At 43.6% G+C, this 13,709-nt stretch overlaps 1 pseudogene; it reads right to left on the bottom strand.

The window, feature by feature from the left end:
• LOC119310433 overlaps positions 1 to 13,709 on the bottom strand; it is a 45,240-nt pseudogene that overhangs the window by 13,743 nt on the left and 17,788 nt on the right.

The following is a 13,709-nucleotide window of genomic DNA, read 5'->3' on the forward strand; positions in this document are numbered from 1 at the left end:
CGCTGTGAGCTCTCCCCCTCTAACCTCTCTCCCTCGCCCCCGGCAGCCACCATGGGCGCCGCCCCTCCCGGCCCCGAGCACACACACACACACAAGCGCATGAATTAGTATATAATTTAGATTATTTAGATTATTATTGTTTTAGTTATCAAAACACACACACACACACACACACACAAGCATGAATTAGTATATAATTTAGATTATTTAGATTATTGTTGTTTTAGTTATCAAAAAAATTTATATGGAACACACACACACACACACATATGTATGAATTAATGCATGTATATATTAGTATATACGTATTTTGTATGTTTAATTAGTTTAGATTATTTAGATTATTATTGTTTTAGTTATCAAAATTTTTTATATGAAAATTAGTGTTTAATTAGTATGGAAATTTTTTATGTTTAATTAGTATATAATTTAGATTATTATTATTAGTATATAATTAGTGTTTAATTAGTATGGAAATTTTTTATATAATGTTGTTTTTCAGTTTTTTAATGGATGTATAGAAGTTGTGTTTTCTGTTTTTAGTGTTAGATGCTTAATTAGTATGAAATAGTATATAGATTTTTGAAATAGTAGAAATGTTAGAAATTTTAGTTATCAAAATCCAATCATTAAAAAAATATTACTTTTTGCGGGCATATAGCTAGTATTTGTTCTCGACGATGCCCGGCCCGCATCCTCGCCGTCGACCCGTCCGCGATGATGTCCAGCCGACCCATGTTCGGAACTGGGCTCCGCCGGGCTGACACTGGGAGGTGCTGCCTGGAGGGGTGCGCCGCTTGATGAGGAACCCGGCCCCGGGTCCCGTCGTCGACCCTGATCTCGTTTGGTGGCGTTCGCGTGGGCCAGTTTCGGTGCGGAGGGACCCGGCCCCGTCGGAGGTGGTACGTCGCCGTGTCAGGGAGGAGGACGAGCACGTCCATCGATACATGGTTGCGTTAGAGGGCGGCAGGTTCTCCAATACCTGGCAGTATCTTCGGGGATCTCACTTCAGCTATGATCCTGTGAGGGTTCCTTCTCTTTGGGTGTCCACCACCCGTGCCGCAGGAACCGCGAGTGTCCTAGATTCTTCTGTAGTATTCGATCTTTAATTAGCTAGCCAGTGATGTACTATTCAATATTATATATTATTCGAGACGATGTATTCGAGATTATATCTATTATTCTAGACGAAATATTCGAGATTATATCTATTATTCGAGACGATGTAATTTGAATACTAAATTGTTTTATATTTCTTTTGAATTAGTTAAATAAAAGCTATGGCAGACAATACCGACAGAGAGGGAGAACAGACCATGTTCGATATGATACGCGGGCCAGATGATGATCAGAATGAAGAAGATTATGACGGCTCCGAATTTCTAAACAACACCGGAGAGGGTGATATGATATTCGATCGCGACGATCGAATTGATGAAGTCATGAACTACGATTATGACGATGACGAAGAACATGTTGATCCTGAAACAACAAAGACCGGCGAGGTATATATATTTATATAAGCAGGTATATGGTGATCATCACATGTTTTAAATGACTTGAAGATATATTAACGAATCGATCTTTGTTCTTTCAGCCATCCGGATCGAGCAAATCTTCAGGCAAAAGGACGAAACGAGGCCCGAACAAAAAGTTGAAGGAGGGCGTAAGTACAATATCGAGGCAGTCAGACCTAATGGCGAACCATTAGCGCCTAAGAAGATTGCGGAAAGTTCGTTCGTCAGTGCGGAGTTCTTGTGAAGGACCAACTCCCGATCTCCCTTCAAGAATGAAGAGAGCCAGCAAAAGACAAAAGACAAAAAGGCAAAGAGGACGCTACTCCACGTCCAGATGTTACTTTTGTCGACAAGAATCAAAAAGATCTGCTTTGGGATACTCTCATGGAACATTTCACCCTACCAGATCATTTCACAGAAGCAGATGTGCAGAAAGTCAAGGACGCTGCTCTTAGGAAGATGGCGGTTGCATTCAAGAACCACAAGAATCATGAATGGGACAAGTACGTCAAGGGAGGAAGGAAGACTCCAGTATTCGAGGGAACACTAGAGAGCCAACGTGCTCATTGGGATGATTTCGTGAAATTCAAGGATTCGGAATTAGCTAAGGAACGGTCGAGAATAAACAAGAAGAATGCCGAAAAAAGGATAAGTTCCATAAGCTGGGGCCAGGTGGCTATGCGGTGGCAATGCCTAAGTGGGATAAGTCTGAGAAAGAGATGGAGGATGCAGGTGTCACTCCGGTTACTAAGAGCTGGCCCCCCAGGTGCAGGACTTGGTTCTATGCGCATGGGGGGGAGTTGGACCCGAAGACAGGCAATGTTTCGACGAAGGCAAGTCTAAAGGGAGCCGACGATGCGATACTTGTTGCAATAGAAGAGGCACGATCGGGGGTGTTCCAGCCCAACAGAGAGAACGACGAGCTTACGCGTGCCCCAGGAAATCCTGAACACCCGGGAAGAACACGAGGCAAGGGCGCTATTCCGTGGTATGAGGGGTTTTCAGACTGGAACAATGACTACAGAACCCGTGCGAGAAAGAAGATTGCGGAGGAGAAGAAGAGGAAGATGGAGGAGGAGCAGAGGAAGCGGGACTATGAACGCCTTCAAGGCCTAGAAGCAAGTCAAGCGGAATTGGTAGTCAAATTCCAGCGGCAGCAGGAGCAGATCGACTCACTTACCCATCAAAGGGGGTCTCAGCAGCTGCAGCAGCTAGCGGATGATCCAACATTGGATAGCACCGCCCCATCCATGCCGAGAAGCAGCGTGGGTTCCGCCCCGGACGACGCAATGCTGGGTAGATACCCCGTGGATGACATCACGGAGAACACTAGCTGCGAGCTACACGTCAAAATGAAGAACATATTCATGAAGGTGGCGAACGCTGTTGCTTTTACAAATCCCCCCGAGGCAACCTTCCATTGCAACCCGATTCCAGCGGGCTATGCTCGTGTCTTGGTTGATGAGGTGGTGGACCCATATTCGGAGCTAGAGCTTGACATTCCTGGAGGTGACGACGAGCGCTTTCTCGGAGACGCCAACCATCGTATCATCCTATGAAAAAAGGATTGCATCATCTTTCGAAGGCCACCGACACCGCGTCAGCCGACTCCTCGTCGAAGTCCGCCACCGAGTCAGCAGTCTCCCGCTCCTGCAAGTCCACCAAGTCTGGCAAAGTGTCAGGCCACTCCTCCTCCGAGTCCGGCAAAGTGTCAGGCCACTCCTCCTCCTCCAAGTCCGCCACAGCGTCAGACATCCACTCCTCCTCCAAGCCCGGCACAACCTTAGGCCACTCCTCCTCCAAGTCCGGCACAGCTTCAGGCGGCCACGCCTCCTCGTCCAACTCAGCCCCGTCAGCCGTCTCCGCCGCCTCAGCAATCGCAGAAGAGACACCCCGCACCTATGGTGCGTAGCGGTACGAGTCGAGGTAGTATAGGAAGTACAAGCGGAGGCAAGCGATATAAATATGGTCCAAGCCTCACGCCTCTTCCACAGAGGGCTTATGACAGGTCCGAGGAGGAAATCGCAGCCATATCGAAGTCCGAGGTGGAAGCCCATTTTGCACCGAAACCGCCAACGCCGCCATGGGAGAAAGTGCCTGAGGAAACGATTGACCACTTCATTCGTATGGCTCAACCACCAGCTCCCAAGCCTGTTGACACAGACTATGAGCGCCACATCAGGAAGTTAAATCGAGCACGTCTACGTAAGGAGGCGAGCTCAGGATCGAGCAAACAAGAAGCAGCTGTCAAAAAATGTGGGAAAACCATTCCCCAGCTGGGAGAACAGGCGGCGCAATCGATCCCCTTGCTTGTTGTGCCAACAACACGTGACAGTACGCGCGCCCAATATTATTGTGGGCAAACAGTTTACGTTCCTGAGGTGGGCAATGTGGTAATAACGGAGGACCATATAATGCAGGCTGAAGTTCTCAAAATCACTGTTGGACAACTCCTCGAGATCGAGCCCATGCCTGTGCTTAGAGAGGATGAAATAAAACGGAAATATGTCCGGGGCCAACCTTTGGTCGAGCCAGACAAGGTCAAGAACCTCCCAACGAGAATGTATGAATTGCATCAATGGTACATGAACATTACCAAGATTTCCGATCGATTGTCCCTCATGGTGAATGTCAAGGAGGAGTATTCTGAATTGTTTCAGTTATACAATCAAGACGCACTCGACAAATCTATCGTCAGTTGCTATTGTCTGTAAGTGATTTCTTTCTGTAATTTAAGTCTCAAGCTAGCTGTAGTGATCCTTTTGATCAATCATTACCTGTAATTATCCTCACTATATTCTTTTCTGTGGTATTATATGCAGGATGAAGATGTATGAAATGAGAAAAGGTGGACGCTATGGCATTGGGTTCATTGACCCAAACACCGTTAATGAATACACATGGAAAATAGATGCACGTCATCAAAAGGCCGTAGAGGACAACATGCTAGAGTTCTTGAAGCGCCTCAAATACAATGAAGATATACTACTTCCTTACAACTTCCAGTGAGTCACACTGTCTTGTACTACAAATTCTCTATTTTTGCCTACTAGCTAGCTACATGTTTTTGCTTACATATGCCCGCTTAATTAAGACATGCAAACGTGTGTGCATGCAGATTTCACTGGGTCTTGTGTATCATTAAAGTTGACGCCGGAACAGTTGAAATACTGGACTCACTACTCAAAGAAAAAACTGACTATAACATCTTGTTTGGGATAGTCAACAGGTAATTTCAATCATTATTAACTATATATCTCGGCCTATTTAGTTCGTCATTTCATGATATGACCTATTTAATAACCCCTTTATTCATTTTCTTTGTCGGCGGGCAGGGCTTGGGCAAGGTTCATCAGCGTCACGGAAGGCGAATGGAAAGAAAAGCTTAAATGGGGAAGACCCAAGGTAAGTAATTAAGTAGTACTAGCTAGCTAGCTAGCTGCCATCTCTTTAATTATCATGCTTGATTAATTATTATCTGATCAAATTCCATTCTCGTAAAGGCCCTGAAGCAGGCGCAGGGGACTGATCTGTGTGCATTCTGTGTTTGCGAGAACATACGCATGATGGCGTCCGAAAGGAGCAGATCTCAAAGACAGGAATGGGTACGCTTGTCAAAACACTATTCACAATTTTTACACCATTATCGATATCTAGTCACACAACTAATACACATGCATATTGATCTCCTTCTTAACAGTTCAGAGAGGTGCGGGCGAAGCTCCTAGAAACGGAGTGCGTAGAAGCACTTCAAGAGGAAATAGCAGGATTTTTGCTCGACCAGGTCATAAATCCGAAGGGAGAATACTATTACCCGCTACCGCCCCCATGAAAACCACTTCCAATTGTTATCGTGCTCCGAAGGCACCAATTAGGCTAATGCCACTGGCTCCGAAGGCAACATACATATGTAGGAGAAATTGTATATAGCTATACATGTGTGTATGTGTGAATTAATTAATATGATGATTTGTGAGACATTGATGATATATATATGCATGATTGGTTCTACTAGAAATTCTATTTATATGTATATATATATAGGTAAAACTGTGTACAAATTTTTTTACAGAATTTTTGAGAACTTTTACACCGTCAAAAACCTTAACTAGTTCTGTGGCAAGCTATTGTAGAAAATCCTAACGTGTACAATGTGTAGTATCATAAAATACCAGCAAACAAAAAAGAATTAAAATGGAAACACAAAATTAAATGAAAAAGAAATCATAAAACTGAAAAAACCCAAACCTTATAGTACCGGTTGGTCTTACCAACCGGTACTAAAGGGCTCCAGGCCCTTGGAGCTGGCTCGTGCCACGTGGTTTCCCTTTAGCACCGGTTCGTGCTGAACCGATACTAAAGGGGGGGGCCTTTAGTGCCCACACTTTAGTGCCGGTTATGGAACCGGCACTAAAGGGCCTTATGAACCGGTGCTATTGCCCGGTTCTGCACTAGTGTTTGCCCATGTCTTTTCCCAGTCTTTTGCCCAGTACGCTGAAAAATTACGAAGGGTTAAGCCATGGGTAAAAATTTGCAACGATTCTTGCGCATTTAGGAACACATACCTAAAATTGGGTTCTGCCCGCGAAACAGAATACTTCATGGGATCATCACATGTTGTGACAGTCTTAACATTCATCTCCTCCATGACATACTATTACATTGAAAAATAGATAAAATATCAACACTTCTGATATAACAAAACTAATTAGGAAGTACTAAAGCACAACTAATTAATCTACTTGCTCAATAGATACGACTATATACATGTTGGAAATATGCCCTAGAGGCAATAATAAAAGTATTATTATTATATTTCCTTGTTCATGATAATTGTCTTTTATTCATGCTATAACTGTATTATTCGGAAATCGTAATACACGTGTGAATACATAGACCACAATATGTCCCTAGTGAGCCTCTAGTTGACTAGCTCGTTGTGATCAACAGATAGTCATGGTTTCCTGGCTATGGACATTGGATGTCATTGATAACGGGATCACATTATTAGGAGAATGATGTGATGGACAAGACCCAATCCTAAGACTAGCACAAAAGATCGTGTAGTTCATTTGCTAGAGCTTTGCCAATGTCAAGTATCTCTTCCTTCGACCATGAGAGCGTGTAACTCCTGGATACCGTAGGAGTGCTTTGGGTGTATCAAATGTCACAACGTAACTGGGTGACTATAAAGGTGCACTACAGGTATCTCCGAAAGTATCTATTGTTTTATGCGGATCGAGACTGGGATTTGTCACTCCGTGTAAACGGAGAGGTATCTCTGGGCCCACTCGGTAGGACATCATCATATGCGCAATGTGACCAAGGAGTTGATCACGGGATGATGTGTTACGGAACGAGTAAAGTGACTTGCCGGTAACGAGATTGAACAAGGTATTGGATACCGACGATCGAATCTCGGGCAAATAACATACCGATAGACAAAGGGAATTGAATACGGGATTGATTAAGTCCTTGACATCGTGGTTCATCCGATGAGATCATCGTGGAACATGTGGGAGCCATCATGGGTATCCAGATCCCGCTGTTGGTTATTGACCGGAGAACGTCTCGGTCATGTCTACATGTCTCCCGAACCCGTAGGGTCTACACACTTAAGGTTCGATGATGCTAGGGTTATAAAGGAAGTTTGTATGTGGTTACCGAATGTTGTTCGGAGTCCCGGATGAGATCCCGGACGTCACGAGAAGTTACGGAATGGTCCGGAGGTAAAGATTTATATATGGGAAGTCCTATTTTGGCCACCGGAAAATGTTCGGGATTTTTCGGTATTGTACCGAGAAGGTTCTAGAAGGTTCCGGAGTGGGGCCCACCTGCATGGGGGGACCCACATGGACGTGGGTAGTGGGGGCAAGGCCCCACAGCCCTGGTCAAGGCGCACCAAGATCCCCCCTTAGAAGAAATAAGATCATATCCCGAAGGGATAAGATCAAGATCCCTAAAAAGGGGGGATAACAATCGGTGGGGAAGGAAATAATGAGATTTCTTTCCTCCCACCTTGGCCAACGCCCCAATGGACTTGGAGGGCAAGAAACCAGCCCCTCCACCCCTATATATAGTGGGGAGGCGCATGGGAGCTATACACGAAGTTCTGGCACAGCCCTACCTCTCTTCCTACTCCTCCTCTCCCATGGTGCTTGGCGAAGCCCTGCTGGATTGCCACGCTCCTCCACCACCACCACGCCGTTATGCTGCTGTTGGATGGAGTCTTCCTCAACCTCTCCCTCTCTCCATGCTGGATCAAGGCGTGGGAGACGTCACCGGGCTGTACGTGTGTTGAACGCGGAGGTGCCGTCCGTTCGGCACTAGGATCATCGGTGATTTGAATCACGACGAGTACGACTCCATCAACCCCGTTCACTTGAACGCTTCCGCTTAGCGATCTACAAGGGTATGTAGATGCACTCTCTTTCTACTCGTTGCTGGTCTCTCCATAGATAGATCTTGGTGACACGTAGGAAAATTTTGAATTTCTGCTACGTTCCCCAACAGTGGCATCATGAGCTAGGTCTATTGCGTAGATTCTTTGCACGAGTAGAACAGAAAGTAGTTGTGGGCGTTGATGTTGTTCAATATGCTTACCGTTACTACTCCAATCTTGTTTCGACGGTATTGTGGGATGAAGAGGCCCGGACCGACCTTACACGTACTCTTACGTGAGACAGGTTCCACCGATTGACATGCACTTGGTGCATAAGGTGGCTAGCGGGTGCCAGTCTCTCCCACTTTAGTCGGAATGGATTCGATGAAAAGGGTCCTTATGAAGGGTAAATAGCAATTGGCATATCACGTTGTGGTCTTGCGTAGGTAAGAAATGTTCTTGCTAGAAACCCATAGCAGCCACGTAAAACATGCAACAACAATTAGAGGACGTCTAACTTGTTTTTGCAGGGTATGCTATGTGATGTGATATGGCCAAGAAGAATGTGATGAATGATATGTGATGTATGAGATTGATCATGTTCTTGTAATAGGATTCACGACTTGCATGTCGATGAGTATGACAACCGGCAGGAGCCATAGGAGTTGTCTTTATTTATTGTATGACCTGTGTGTCATTGAAGAACGCCATGTAAACTACTTTACTTTATTGCTAAACGCGTTAGTCATAGAAGTAGAAGTAGTCGTTGGCGTGACAACTTCATGAAGACACGATGATGGAGATCATGATGATGGAGATCATGGTGTCGTGCCGGTGACGATGATGATCATGGAGCCCCGAAGATGAAGATCAAAAGGAGCAAAATGATATTGGCCATATCATGTCACTATTTGATTGCATGTGATGTTTATCATGTTTATGCATCTTGTTTGCTTAGGACGACGGTAGTAAATAAGATGATCCCTTGCAACAATTTCAAGAAGTGTTCTCCCCTAACTGTGCACCGTTGCTACAGTTCGTCGCTTCTAAGCACCACGTGATGATCGGGTGTGATGGATTCTTACGTTCACATACAACGGGTGTAAGACAGTTTTACACAGCGAAAACACTTAGGGTTAACTTGACGAGCCTAGCATGTACAGACATGGCCTCGGAACACGGAGACCGAAAGGTCGAGCATGAGTCGTATAGTAGATACGATCAACATGAAGATGTTCACCGATGATGACTAGTCCGTCTCACGTGATGATCGGACACGGCCTAGTTGACTCGGATCATGTAATCACTTAGATGACCAGAGGGATGTCTATCTGAGTGGGAGTTCATAAGATGAACTTAATTATCCTGAACATAGTCAAAAGACCTTTTGCAAATTATGTCGTAGCTCGCGCTTTAGTTCTACTGTTTTAGATATGTTCCTAGAGAAAATATAGTTGAAAGTTGATAGTAGCGATTATGCGAACAGTAGAAAGCTTATGTCCTTAATGCACTGCTCAGTGTGCTGAACCCCAAACGTCGTTTGTGGATGTTTCGAACATCGAACATACACGTTTTGATAACTACGTGATAGTTCAGTTAAATGGTTTAAGTAGTAGCACCAAAGACGTTTTCGAAACATCGCGGAACATATGAGATGTTTCGAGGGCTGAAATTGGGATTTCAGGCTCGTGCTCACGTCAAGAGGTATAAGACCTCCGACGATTTTCTTAGCCTGCAAACTAAGGGAGAAAAGCTCAATCGTTGAGCTTGTGCTCAGATTGTCTGAGCACAACAATCACTTGAATCGAGTGGGAGTTGATCCTCCAGATGAGATAGTGATGTTTCCCCAAAGTCATTGCCACCAAGCTGCTAGAGCTTCGTGATTAACTATAACATATCAGGGATAGATATGATGATCCTTGAAATATTCATGATGTTTGACACTGCGAAAGTAGAAATCAAGAAGGAGCATCAATTGTTGATGGTTGGTGAAACCACTAGTTTCAAGAAGGGCAAGGGAACAAAGGGATACTTCATGAAACGGCAATTCAGCTGCTGCTCTAGTGAAGAAACCCAAGGTTGAACCCAAACCCGAGACTAAGTGCTTCTGTTATAAGGGGAACAACCACTGGAGCAGCATTACCCTAGATACTTGGTAGATGAGAAGGCTGGCAAGGTCGATAGAAGTATATTGGATATACATTATGTTAATGTGTACTTTACTAGTACTCCTAGTAGCACCAGGGTATTGGATACCGGTTCGGTTGCTAAGTGTTAGTAACTCGAAATAAAAGCTACGGAATAAACGGAGACTAGCTAAAGGTGAGCTGACGATATATGTTGGAAGTGTTTCCAAGGTTGATATGATCAAGCATCGCACGCTCCCTCTACCACCGAGATTGGTGTTTGCATTGAGCATAGACATGATTGGATTATGTCTATCGCAATACGGTTATTCATTTAAGGAGAATAATGGTTACTCTATTTTTGAATAATACCTTCAATGGTCTTGCACCTAAAGGAATGGTTTATTGAATCTCGGTCGTAGTGATACACATTTTCATGCCAAAAGATATAAGATAGTAATGATAGTACCACTTACTTGTGGCACTGCCATGTAAGTCAGAATGGTATAAAACGCATGAAGAAGCTCCATGTTGATGGATCTTTGGACTCACTCGTTTTTGAAAAGTTTGAGACATGCGAACCATGTCTATTGGTGTATATGCATGAAGAAACTCCATGCAAATGGATCGTTCGGACTCACTTGATTTTGAATCACTTGAGATATGCAAATCATACCACATGGGCAAGATGACTGAAAAGCCTCATTTTCAGTAAGATGGAACAAGATAGCAACTTGTTGGAAGTAACACATTTTGATGTGTGCAGTCGAATGAGTGCTGAGGCATGCAGTGAATATCATTATGTTCTTACTTCACAGATGATTCGAGTAAATGTTGAGTATATTTACTTGATGAAACACAAGTCTGAATTATTGAATGGTTCAAGTAATTTCAGAGTGAAGTAGCAGATCATTGTGACAAGAGGATAAAATGTCTATGATATGATCATAGAGATGAATATCTGAGTTACGAGTTTTGGCACACAATTAAGACATTGTGGAAATTGTTTCGCAAGTAATACCGCCTGGAACACCATAATGTGATGGTGTGTCCGAACATCATAGTTGCACCCTATTGGATATGGTGCGTACCATGATGTCTCTTATCGAATTACCACTATCGTTCATGGGTTAGGCATTAGAGACAACCACATTCACTTTAAATAGGGCACCACGTAATTCTGATGAGATGACACCGTATGAATTATGGTTTAGAGAAACCTAAGTTGTCGTTTCTTAAAAGTTTGGGGCTGCGACGCTTATATGAAAAAGTTTCAGGTTGATAAGCTCGAACCCAAAGCAGATAAAATGCATCTTCATAGGAAACCCAAAACAGTTGGGTATACCTCCTAATTCAGATCCGAAAGCAATATGGATTGTTTCTAGAATCGGGTCCTTTCTCGAGGAAAAGTTTCTCTCGAAAGAATTGAGTGGGAGGATGGTGGAGACTTGATGAGGTTATTGAACCGTCTCTTCAACTAGTGTGTGACAGGGCACAGGGAGTTGTTCCTGTGGCACCTACACCAATTGAAGTGGAAGCTTATGATATTGATCATGAAACTTCGGATCAAGTCACTCCCAATCCTCGTAGGATGACAAGGATGCGTACTACTTCAGAGTGGTACGTAATCCTGTCTTGAAGGTCATGTTGCTAGACAACAATGAACCTACGAGCTATGGAGAAGCGATGGTGGGCCCGGATTCCGATAAATGGCTTGAGGCCATAAAATCCGAGAGAGGATCCATGTATGAAAACAAAGTGTAGACTTTGGCAGAACGGCTCGACGGTCGTAAGGCTAATGAGTACAGATGGATTTCAAAAGGAAGACGGACAATGATGGTAAATTTCACCATTAAGAAAGCTCGACTTGTCGTTAAGATGTTTTCCGACAAGTTCAAGGAGTTGACTACGATGAGATTTTCTCACTCGTAGCGATGCTAAGAGTCTGTTGGAATTATATTAGCGATTACTGCATTATCTATGAAATCTTGAAGATAGGATGTCAAAACATTGTTTCCTCGACGATTTTAATGAGGAAAGGTTGTATGTGATACAACCGGAAGGTTTTGTCAATCCCGAAAGATGCTAATAAGTATGCAAAGCTCCAGCAATCCTTCTAAGGACTGGAGTGAGCATCTCGGAGTTGGAATGTATGCTTTGATGATGATCAAAAATTTTGGGTTTGTACAAAGTTTATGAGAAACTTGTATTTCCAAAGAAGTGAGTGGGAGCACTATAGAATTTCTGATGAGTATATGTTGTTGACATATTGTTGATCAGAAATGACGTAGAATTTCTGGAAAGCATATAGGGTTATTTTGAAAGTGTTTTTCAATGGAAAGCCTGGATTAAGCTACTTGAACATTGAGCATCAAGATCTATAAGGATAGATCAAAATGCTTAATAATACTTTCAAATGAGCACATACCTTGACATGATATTGAAGGTGTTCAAGATGGACCAGTCAAAGAAGGAGTTCTTGCCTGAGTTGTAAGGTACGAAGTTAAGACTTAAAGCTCGACCACGGCAGAATAGAGAGAAAGGACGAAGGTCGTCCCCTATGCTTAAGACGTAGGCTCTTCAGTATGCTATACTGTGTACCGCACCTGAAGTGTGCCTTGCCATGAGTCAGTCAAGGGGTACAAGAGTGATCCAAGAATGGCTCACAGGACAGCGGTCAAAGTTATCCTTAGTAACTAGTGGACTAAGGAATTTTCTCGATTATGGAGGTGGTAAAAGAGTTCGTCGTAAAGGTTACGACGATGCAAGCTTGACACCTATCCGGATAGCTCTGAGTAGAGAGACCGGATACATATAATGGAGCAATAATTTAGAATAGCTCCAAGTAGAACAGTTGTTTGGAATAGCTCCAAATAGAGCGTGGTAGCTGCATCTAGGAGATGACATAGAGATTTGTAAAGCACACACGGATCTGAAAGGTTCAGACCCGTTGACTAAAACCTCTCTCACAAGCAACATGATCAAACATAAAACTCATTGAGTGTTAATCACATAGTGATGTGAACTAGACTACTGACTCTAGTAAACTCTTGGGTATTAGTCACATGGCGATGTGACGTGTGAGTGTTAATCACATGGCGATGTGAACTAGATTATTGACTCTAGTGCAAGTGGGAGACTGTTGGAAATATGCCCTAGAGGCAATAATAAAAGTATTATTATTATATTTCCTTGTTCATGATAATTGTCTTTTATTCATGCTATAACTGTATTATCCGGAAATCGTAATACACGTGTGAATACATAGACCACAATATGTCCCTAGTGAGCCTCTAGTTGACTAGCTCGTTGTGATCAACAGATAGTCATGGTTTCCTGGCTATGGACATTGAATGTCGTTGATAACGGGATCACATCATTAGGAGAATGATGTGATGGACAAGACCCAATCCTAAGACTAGCACAAAAGATCGTGTAGTTCATTTGCTAGAGCTTTGCCAATGTCAAGTATCTCTTCCTTCGACCATGAGAGCGTGTAACTCCTGGATACCGTAGGAGTGCTTTGGGTGTATCAAACGTCACAACGTAACTGGGTGACTATAAAGGTGCACTACAGGTATCTCCGAAAGTATCTATTGTTTTATGCGGATCGAGACTGGGATTTATCACTCCGTGTAAACGGAGAGGTATCTCTGGGCCCACTCGGTAGGACATCATCATATG

The sequence above is a fragment of the Triticum dicoccoides genome, chromosome 5B, assembly GCF_002162155.2.
Source record: "Triticum dicoccoides isolate Atlit2015 ecotype Zavitan chromosome 5B, WEW_v2.0, whole genome shotgun sequence".
NCBI lineage: Eukaryota > Viridiplantae > Streptophyta > Magnoliopsida > Poales > Poaceae > Triticum > Triticum dicoccoides.